The 10,022-nt window shown below is 41.3% G+C and overlaps 1 pseudogene; it reads left to right on the top strand.

Annotated features, from left to right (window-relative positions):
• The first annotated feature begins 3,801 nt into the window (after window positions 1–3,801).
• LOC784297 (annexin A5-like) lies at window positions 3,802–5,139 on the top strand (annotated as a pseudogene).
• Window positions 5,140–10,022: the final 4,883 nt, after the last annotated feature.

Below are 10,022 nucleotides of genomic sequence, written 5' to 3'. Positions count from 1 at the left end.
GACACCACCCTTATGGCAGAAAGTGAAGAACTAAACAGCCTCTTGATGAAAGTGAAAGAGGAGAGTGAAAAAGTTGGCTTAACGTTCACCATTCAGAAAACTAAGATCATGGCATCTGGTCCCATCACTTCATGGGAAATAGATGGGGAAACAGTGGAAACAGTGTCAGACTTTATTTTGGGGGGTTCCAAAATCACTGTAGATGGTGATTGCAGCCATGAAATTAAAAGACACTTACTCCTTGGAAGGAAAGTTACGACCAACCTAGATAGCATATTCAAAAGCAGAGATATTACTTTGCCAACAAATGTCTGTCTAGTCAAGGCTATGGTTTTTCCAGTAGTCATATATGGATGTGAGAGTTGCACTGTGAAGAAGGCTGAGCACCGAAGAATTGCTGCTTTTGCACTGTGGTGTTGGAGAAGACTCTTGAGAGTCCCTTGGACTGCAAGGAGATCCAACCAGTCCATCCTAAAGGACATCAGTCCTGGGTGTTCTTTGGAAGAACTGATGCTAAAGCTGAAACTCCAATACTTTGGCCATCTGATGTGAAGAGTTGACTCATTGGAAAAGACCCTGATGCTGGGAGGGATTGGGGGCAGGAGGAGAAGTGGACGACAGAGGAGATGGCTGGATGGCATCACTGACTCGATGGACATGAGTCTGAGTGAACTCCGGGAGTTGGTGATGGACAGGGAGGCCTGCTGTGCTGTGATTCATGGGGTCACAAAGAGTCGGACACAACTGAGCAACTGAACTGAACTGAACTGAACTGTCCTGGACTGCTTGTACAGCACCCTACAATAAGTGCTGCAGTTTCCTTCACCACAACCCAGTGTCAGTAGATTGGCCCATGGACTCAAATTTGCTTTGATAACAAGTTCTGTTTGGAAGAAGAATATAAATGAAATTAGTTGAAAGGATAGCCAAGAGTCATATTATCAAGGAACTTAAAATGTGGGTCTTATTCTATGGGGAAGCCAACAGAGATTTGAAATGGAGTTGTGACATGGTCCTCTGTGGTTCAGTCATTTCAGTTCAATCAATCAGTCGTGTCCAAATCTTTGCAACCCCATGGAACTGCTTCCAGTGAATATTCAGGACAGATTTCCTTTAGAATGGACTGGTTGGATCTCCTTGCAGTCCAAGGGACTCTCAAGACTCTTCTCCAACACCACAGTTCAAAAGCATCAATTCTTTGGTGCTTAGCTTTCTTTACGGTCCAACTCTCACATCCATACATGAGTACTGGAAAAACCATAGCTTTAATTACTCAGACCGTTGTTGGCAAAGTAATGTCTCTGCTTTTTAATATTTTGTCTAGGTTCAGTTCAGTTCAGTCACTCAGTCATGTCCAACTCTTTGCAACTCCATGAATCACAGCACGCCAGGCCTCCCTGTCCATCACCAATTCCCAGAGTTCACTCAAACTCATGTCCATTGAGTCAGTGATGCCATCCAGCCATCTCATCCTCTGTCATCCCCCTCTCCTCCTGCCCCCAATCCCTCCCAGCATCACAGTCTTTTCCAATGAGTCAACTCTTCGCATGAGGTGGCCAAAGTGCTGGAGTTTCAGCTTTACCATCATTCCTTCCAAAGAAATCCCAGGGCTGATCTCCTTCAGAATGGACTGGTTGGATCTCCTTGCAGTCCAAGGGACTCTCAAGAGTCTTCTCCAACACCACAGTGCAAAAGCAGCAATTCTTCGGTGCTCAGCTTTCTTCACAGTCCAACTCTCACATCCATACATGACCACTGGAAAAACCGTAGCCTTGACTAGATGGACCTTTGTTGACAAAGTAATATCTCTGCTTTTGAATATGCTATCTAGGTTGGTCATAACTTTCCCTCCAAGGAGTAAGCGTCTTTTAATTTCATGGCTGCAATCACCATCTGCAGTGATTTTGGAGCCCAAGAAAATAGTGTCTGTCACTGTTTCCATTGTTTCCCCATCTATTTGCCATGAAGTGATGGGACTGGATGCCATAATCTTAGTTTTCTGAATGTTGAGTTTTAGGCCAGCTTTTAAACTCTCCTCTTTCACTTTCATCAAGAAGCTCTTTAGTTCTTCTCCGCTTCTGCCATAAAAGTGGTGTCATCTGCATACCTGAAGTTATTGATATTTCTCCCGGCCATCTTGATTCCAGCTTCTGCTTCATCCAGCCTGGCATTTTGCATGATGTACTCTGCATAGAAGTTAAAGGTGACAATATACAACCCTGACGTACTCCTTTTCCTATTTGGAACCAGTCTGTTGTTCCATGTCCAGTTCTAACTGTTGCTTCCTGACCTGCATACAGGTTTCTCAAGAGGCAGGTCAGGTAGTCTGGTATTCCCATCTCTTGAAGAATTTTCCACAGTTTATTGTGATCCACACAGTCAAAGGCTTTGGCATAGTCAATAAAGCAGAAATAGATGTTTTTCTGGAACTCTCTTCCTTTTTTGATGATCCAGCGGATGTTGGCAATTTGATCTCTGGTTCCTCTGCCTTTTCTAAAACCAGCCTGAACATCTGGAAGTTCACAGTTCACGTATTGCTGAAGCCCGGCTTGGAGAATTTTGAGCATTACTTTACTAGCGTGTGAGATGAATGCAATTGTGCAGCAGTTTGAGCATTCTTTGGCATTGCCTTTCTTTGTTACTGGAATGAAACAGTCCCGTGGCCACTGCTGAGTTTTCCAAATTTGCTGGCATATTGAGTATAGCACTTTCACAACATCATCTTTTAGGATTTGAAATAGCTCAACTGGAATTCCATCACCTCCACTAGCTTTGTTTGTAGTGATGCTTCCTAAGGCCCACTTGACTTCACATTCCAGGATGTTTGGCTCTAGGTGAGTGATCACACCATTGTGGGTATCTGGGTCATTAAGATCTTTTTTATTGGGTGCTTCTGTGTATTCTTGCCATCTCTTTTTATAGCTTCTGCTTCTATTAGGTCCATACCATTTCTGTCCTTTATTAGACTCATCTTTGCATGAAATATTTCCTTGGTATCTCTAATTTTCTTGAAGAGATCGCTAGTCTTTCCCACTCTATTGTTTTCCTCTATTTCTTTGCATTGATCACTGAGAAAGATTTTAGTATCTCTCCTTGCTATTCTTTGGAACTCTGCATTGAAATGGATATATCTTTCCTTTTCTCCTTTGCCTTTAGCTTCTCTTCTTTTCTCAGCTATTTGTAAAGCCTCCTCAGACAACCATTTTGCTTTCTTGCATTTCTTTTTCTTGGGGATGTTCTTGACCCCTGCCTCCTGTATAATGTCATGAACCTCCGTCCATAGTTCTTCAGGCACTCTTTCTGTCAGATCTAATCCCTTGAATTATTTGTCACTTCCACTGTATAATCATATGGGATTTGATTTAGGTCATACCTGAATGATCTAGTAGTTTTCCCTCCTTTCTTCAATTTTAGTCTGAATTGTGGACTTCCCTGGTGGCTCAGAGGTTAAAGCGTCTGCCTGCAATGCAGGAGACCTGGGTTCGATCCCTGGGTCAGGAAGATCCCCTGGAGAAGGAAGTGGCAACCCACTCCAGTATTCTTGCCTGGAGAATCCCATGGATGGAGGAGCCTGGTGGGCTACAGTCCATGGGGTCACAAAGAGTCAGACACGACTCAGCAACTTCACTCGCTTGGCAATAAGGAGCTCATGATCTGAGTCATATCCAGTTCATGGTCTTGTTTTGCTGACTGTATAGAGCTTCTCCATCTTTGGCTGCAAAGGATATAATCAGAGCAAGCAGCTGCCGTGGCGTCCTCCGCTCACCCTCACCGGCTCTGCACAACCGGCCGGTCTCTCCACAGTTCCGGTCTGGTCCTGTGTCGCTCACCTTCTCCTGACCTGGGCAGGCGCCATGGCACAGGTTCTCAGAGGCACCGTGACTGACTTCCCTGGATTCGATGAGCAGGCCGATGCAGAAACTCTCTGGAAGGCCATGAAAGGCCTGGGCACGGATGAGGAGAGCATCCTGACTCTGTTGACATCCCGCAGTAATGCTCAGCGCCAGGAGATTGCTGTGGCTTTTAAAACTCTGTTTGGCAGGGACCTTCTGGATGACCTGAAATCAGAACTGACTGGAAAATTTGAAAAATTAATCGTGGCTCTGATGAAACCCTCTCGGCTTTATGATGCCTATGAACTGAAGCATGCTCTTAAGGGATCTGGGACAGATGAAAAAGTCCTGACAGAAATTATTGCGTCAAGGACACCTGAAGAACTGAGAGCCATAAAACAAGTTTATGAAGAAGAGTATGGCTCGAGCCTGGAAGATGATGTGGTGGGGGATACTTCAGGGTACTACCAGAGGATGTTGGTGGTTCTCCTTCAGGCTAATAGAGACCCTGACGCTAGAATTGATGAAGCACAGGTTGAACAAGACGCTCAGGCTTTGTTCCAGGCTGGAGAACTGAAATGGGGAACAGATGAATAAAAGTTTATTACCATCTTTGGAACACGAAGTCTATCTCACTTGAGAAGAGTGTTTGACAAATACATGACTATATCCGGGTTTCATATTGAAGAAACCATTGACCGGGAGACTTCCGGCAATTTGGAACAGCTTCTCCTTGCTGTTGTGAAATCCATTCGCAGTATACCTGCCTACCTTGCAGAAACCCTCTACTATGCTATGAAGGGAGCTGGAACAGATGATCAGAGTTGTGGTTTCCAGAAGTGAGATTGATCTGTATAACATTAGGAAGGAGTTTAGAAACAATTTTGGCACCTCTCTTTATTCCATGATTAAGGTGGACACATCTAGGGACTATAAGAAAGCCCTCCTACTGCTCTGTGGAGGCGAAGATGACTGACGGGAGCCTGGGGAGCCGCCCCGCGCGGTGTCCGCGGGCACCACTGCCTTCCTGCAGCGCAGCTTACCGCACTCTGCACGCCAGTGCTGAGCACACTGCCTTACTCAGCTAGCATGCTGTGGCCAAAACATAAATGTTGTAAAAGAACGTAGCGGTGCTCCTTTCTCATCTTTAGTTAAGATCTTTCTCTTTAACTGTTGTAACACTAAAGTGTACTTAGGTTACTAGGACTAAAGTCTGGATCATTTATATTTTCCTGTAAGAGGCAGACTGCTTTCACCCTTTTTAAAAAGCTTCATTTATATTAAATTGATAACCATATTACCTTAATCAGAACCTTAGCCTTGAAATTGTGAACTCCTGGAAGTGTTATTAATCAAGTTTGCTACCAAGTTAAGCCAAAAAAATTATAGTGGTTGCAATCAGAAGATTAATGAATAATAAACATTTCCGTCTTCCTGAAAAAAAAAAAAAGAATATAATCAATCTGATTTCAGTATTGACCATCTGGTGATGTCCATGTGTAGGGTCTTCTCCTCTGTTGTTAGTGTTGTTGTAATAGGTAACATCACGACTCATTGGACAACATTAGCTATGTAAGTGGACCAAAATAAACCTTACATACTTAACATCTATATATTCCAGGTAACAGTAGATGATTATGAACTAAAAGATCTTCTAGTAGACCTCAGAATTGCACATTAGAGCCAAATGATATATTAAAGAAGATATATTTATTTTTTAGCAGTAATTTATAGGGTACCACTCATGATCAGGCAGGGGGTTCCCTGGTGGCTTAGCTGGTAAAGAACCCACCTGCCAATGCAGGAGATGCAAGAGATGCATGTTCGACACATGGGTTGGGAAGATCCACTGGAGAAGGAAATGGCAACCTGTTCAAGTATTCTTGCCTGGAACATGAGCAAGCGGGCACACATGCATGATCAGGCACGTGGTAAGGGAGGGGCAGAAGGGAACCTTGAAGCTATTTTCATTATGTCAAAAGACCTAACAGGAAACTGCATTTCCCCTCAATGAGGCTGAATAGGGTGATTAAAATTCCATGTTTATTTTCTTTGGATTGGAATTTTAAAAGAACTCATTATGAGAACACTGATCATCTCAGGCTGATCAAAAGCTCTGATGAGATGATAGAGGTATCTGGTTTTTTTCCTTAAAGAGAAAATTACCTGAAATTTAATGTAATTTGCTAAGTAAAATTATCCAAAATCTGGAAATACCATTGAATGGAAGGAAAATGTGCAAAACAGTAAAGTATGAAATTCAAATCTCACCTCTATAGTCTCTTTTACATAAAAGCCAAACCTGCTTCTCCTTGATTTTCCATTTTAGTGATGGCCTCACCATGTATTCAGGCTTCCCTTGTGGCTCAGCTGGTAGAGAATCTGCCTGCAATGTGGAAGACCTGGGTTTGATCCCTGGCTTGGGGACATCCCATGGAGAAGGGAAAAGCTACCCATTCCAGTATTCTGGCATGGAGAATTCCATGGACTGTATAGAATTCCATGGAATTCTGGACTATACAGTAGTCCAGAAGACTGGGCAGCATTCTCCACTCTTGCCTCAATTTATTTCTCCTATTTAATCACACAGCAAATTATTAACTCTACCTCTAAAACTTTTCTAGAATTTTATCCTCTTCTTTATTCAAACTATTATGACCTTGCTTGGTGTTAGCTTTTTGTTTTGTTTTGCTGAGTAGGTAGAATTAACACACTTGAGGAGACTGAGGTCTGTGTGACCTTGTCCTAAAAGATAAATTATGATAATACAATAGGAGAGAAAACATGTCATATCTGTCAAATTTCTGTGAGGTGTTCTGCATCCAAGAGTTATGCTTGCTTAGCTACTTAGTTTTTATTAGAAAAGAGGGAGGAATGTGTCCTTTGGTGTCTTGAATGAGCTAGAAAGCTGTGACTACGCATAATGGAAACTCTCTCGAGTGATATAAAGCAGGGTGTGATGGGCTTTCACCATAGGCTCACCATTCTGGCCTCAGAAAAAATTATCATGTGGTCAGATCACTCACCTCCTGGGCAGTTGGTTTGGGTGGTGTTCATGCAGAAATGCAAGTCATAACTATTGCTTAGTGGAGTGTTAGATGAGGTTCAGGATGTGCAGGATGGCACCTTGCCATAATGAATATTGTAAGCTGAGAAGTTAGGGAAAAGAGCAAAAGCAGGAAGATCACTTTGAACCTCCTCCCCCAACTTCTTCCCTGAAACAGGTCATCTGACCCTCCTGTGAGGGGCTCTCTCCCTTGCCTGGGAAAAGAGCATTCTTCTCTCTGTAGACAAAGGGCTAGAGAAGAATTCAAATGAATGGTTTGCCCCAGTTTACTACACTTACCTCAGACTCTTTGACCTATTATATTTCTCCAAGACTGTCTACTCTTCATCAATTTAGCATAAAAATATGCCAGATGAACCATTTCTTTGGGTCATCATTTCCTTATGAAGACTCCTGTGTCATGTAAAAATTATATTAAATAAATGTTTATGTTTTTCTCCTGTTAATCTGTCTTTGTCAGTTTAATTTCCAGACCAGCCAGGGACCCTAAAAAGGTTGAGGAAAACTTTGTCTTCCCCTATAATAGGTAATAAAAGTTAAGTGTAAAAATAAATTGCAGGGACTTCTCTGGTTGTCCAGTGTTTAAGACTCCTTGCTTCGACTAAAAGGTGTGCAGGTTCAATCCCTGGTTGGGGAACTAAAATCCTGCATGTCATGTGGCCTCACCAATAATAATAATATAATAAAATTTTAAAATTGCAGCTTATTTTATGTCCTGATCTACCATCATTTTTACAACTAGAGAAATCAAAGTAAAACCTAGCTTAGTGAGATAGAAATACTAGGTTGTCCACTCAACAGCCATAGCCATTTTTCCTCCTTTGATATTTTTTTAATATAAATTTATTTATTTTAATTGGAGGCTAATTACTTTACAATATTGTATTGGTTTTGCCATACATCAACATGAATCCACCACGTGTGTACACGTGTTCCGCATCCTGAACCCGCCTCCCACCTCCTTCCCCATACCATCCCTCTGGGTCATCCCAGTGCACCAGCCCCAAGCATCCTGTATCATGCATCGAACCTGGACTGGTGATTCGTTTCATATATGATATTTTACATGTTTCAATGCCATTCTCCCAAATCATCCCACCCTCTCCCTTCTCCCACAGAGTCCAAAAGACTGTTCTTTACATCTGTGTCTCTTTTGCTGTCTCGCATACAGGGTTATCATTACCATCTTTCTAAATTCCATATATATGCTTTAGTATACTGTATTGGTGTTTTTCTTTCTGGCTTACTTCACTCTGCATAATACGCTCCAGTTTCATCCACCTCATTAGAACTGATTCAAATATATTCTTTTTAATGGCTGAGTAATAATCCATTGTATATATGTACCACAGCTTTCTTATCCATTCATCTGCTGATGGACATCTAGGTTGCTTCCATGTCCTGACTATTATAAACAGTGCTGCGATAAACATTAGGGTACACATGTCTCTTTCAATTCTGGTTTCCTTGGTGTGTATGCCCAGTAGAGGGATTGCTGGGTCATATGGCAGTTCTATTTCCAGTTTTTTAAGGAATCTCTACACTGTTCTCCATAGTGGCTGTACTAGTTTGCATTCCCACCAACAGTGTAAGAGGGTTCCCTTTTCTCCACACCCTCTCCAGCATTTACTGCTTGTAAACTTTTGGATAACAGTCATTCTGACTGGCGTGAAATGGTACCTCATTGTGGTTTTGATTTGCATTTCTCTGATAATAAGTGATGTTGAGCATCTTTTCATGTGTTTGTTAGCCATCTGTATGTCTTCTTTGGAGAAATGTCTGTTTATTTCTTTGGCTCATTTTTTGATTGGGTTGTTTATTTTTCTGGAATTGAGCTGTAGGAGTTGCTTGTATATTTTTGAGATTAGTTCTTTGTCAGTTGCTTCATTACTACTATTTTCTCCCATTCTTTTTTTTTTTTTTTTTTGGGCCTCGATCAGAAGGACTTGGGCCCCTATTTTCTCCCATTCTGAAGGCTGTCTTTACACCTTGCTTATAGTTTCCTTTGTTGTGCAGAAGCTTTTAATTTTAATTAGGTCCCATTTGTTTATTTTTGCTTTTATTTCCAATATTCCGGGAGGTGGGTCATAGAGGATCCTGCTGTGATTTATGTCGGAGAGTGTCTTGCCTATGTTCTCCTCTAGGAGTTTTATAGTTTCTGGTCTTACATTTAGATCTTTAATCCATTTTGAGTTTATTTTTGTGTATGGTGTTAGAAAGTGGTCTAGTTTCATTCTTTTACAAGTGGTTGACCAGTTTTCCCAGCAGCACTTGTTAAAGAGATTGTCTTTAATCCATTGTATATTCTTGCCTCCTTTGTCAAAGATAAGGTGTCCATAGGTGCGTGGATTTATCTCTGGGCTCTCTATTTTGTTCCATTGATCTATATTTCTGTCTTTGTGCCAGTACCATACTGTCTTGATGACTGTGGCTTTGTAGTAGAGCCTGAAGTCAGGCAGGTTGTTTCCTCCAGTTCCATTCTTCTTTCTCAAGATAGCTTTGGCTATTCGAGGTTTTTTGTATTTCCATACAAATTGTGAAATTATTTGTTCTAGCTCTATGAAGAATACCGTTGGTAGCTTGATAGGGATTGCATTGAATCTATAGATTGCTTTGGGTAGTATACTCATTTTCACTATATTGATTCTTCCAATCCATGACCATGGTAAATTTCTCCATCTATTAGTGTCCTCTTTGACTTCTTTCACCAGTGTTTTATAGTTTTCTATATATAAGTCTTTAGTTTCTTTAGGTAGATATATTCCTCAGTATTTTATTCTTTTCATTGCAATGGTGAATGGAATTGTTTCCTTAATTTCTCTTTCTATTTTCTCATTATTAGTGTATAGGAATGCAAGGGATTTCTGTGTGTTGATTTTATATCCTGCAACTTTACTATATTCATTGGTTAGTTCTAGTAATTTTCTGGTGGAGTCTTTAGGGTTTTCTATGTAGAGGATCATATCATCTGCAAATGGTGAGAGTTTTACTTCTTTTTTTCCAATTTGTATTCCTTTTATTTCTTTTTCTGCTCTGATTGCTGTGGCCAAATGTTGAATAGTAGTGGTGAAAGTGGGCATCCTTGTCTTGTTCCTGACTTTAGGGGAAATGCTTTCAATTTT

Source organism: Bos taurus, chromosome 1 (assembly GCF_002263795.3).
Source record: "Bos taurus isolate L1 Dominette 01449 registration number 42190680 breed Hereford chromosome 1, ARS-UCD2.0, whole genome shotgun sequence".
NCBI classification, from domain to species: domain Eukaryota; kingdom Metazoa; phylum Chordata; class Mammalia; order Artiodactyla; family Bovidae; genus Bos; species Bos taurus.
Note: the sequence above shows the minus strand (reverse complement) of the source record. Positions and strands in the feature narration are given on the sequence as shown.